Below are 1,000 nucleotides of genomic sequence, written 5' to 3'. Positions count from 1 at the left end.
AAAAAAAGAGATGGTGCTCAGCCAGGGAAAGTTCAGGGAATCACCAGAATCACTGCAGAGCTGCAAATCCTGCAACAGCAGGAAATACAACAGCAAATAACAGAAGAAGAAACCACTATATTTAGCTTGTCAAAAAGGAAATGAATGCAGAACATGAACTTTAAGCACTGAAACTGGGAATAAGCCTTAGAGTACAGCTTTAGCAGCTTGCAATTAAGTTTATAAACTGAAGCCAGATCCATTCATAGTGGTTATAAAGGGACATATTAAAAAAGGGGAAGATGATCAGTCACCATAAAGTTTATAAGTTGAAGCCAGATCCATTCACAGTGGTTATAAAAGGACACAATATTAAAAAGAGGGAGGATTATCAGTCACCATAAAGGAACAGTGTCAATTCTTTAACCCAAGCCATCCATAACACAAGACAGGAGGTCTCCCTGCAAATGTATGCAGAAATGCAAACAGGAAACAATCTGGGCAAGTTTTATTGTCCATGATTTACATAAGACTAAACTAATTAATCATAACAGTTTCCTTTGGCCTTCTTGCAACAAAACAACACTGTTTACAAGAACAGCAGCACATTCTGGAGAAGCCTATAAGCACCTAAGGCTGAGAAACCTGCTGATGCTGCTTTGCATTCCTGCACTCCGGATAACTCCATACTCTTATCTGGAAGGCAGCCGGGAAACATAGTTCAAGAACCAAGGTTTAAGACCAAAGGTTGTTCGCATTACACACAACCCACCCACTCACGAGCAAGCTCCAAACAATGCTCTCAATAAATTCAGCCCTTCAACCTACAAAGGCAAGCAGCGGGCATATCCTGCAGCACCACCCATGGTTTATTTTTAAGGCTGGGTTCCCAAGCTGTGTTGTAGGAAGTGATTGAGAGCTGCTCACCATGACCGAGCTGGTCTGGTGAGGGCAGGGGACAGCCCAGGGATGGAGACACAGGCAGTGGTTGCAAGCGGGAGCAGCCACATTGCTGCTGGCT

This window comes from Meleagris gallopavo, chromosome 1 (genome assembly GCF_000146605.3).
Source record: "Meleagris gallopavo isolate NT-WF06-2002-E0010 breed Aviagen turkey brand Nicholas breeding stock chromosome 1, Turkey_5.1, whole genome shotgun sequence".
NCBI lineage: Eukaryota > Metazoa > Chordata > Aves > Galliformes > Phasianidae > Meleagris > Meleagris gallopavo.
The sequence above is the reverse complement of the archived record's forward strand: the minus strand, read 5'-3'. Positions refer to the sequence as shown.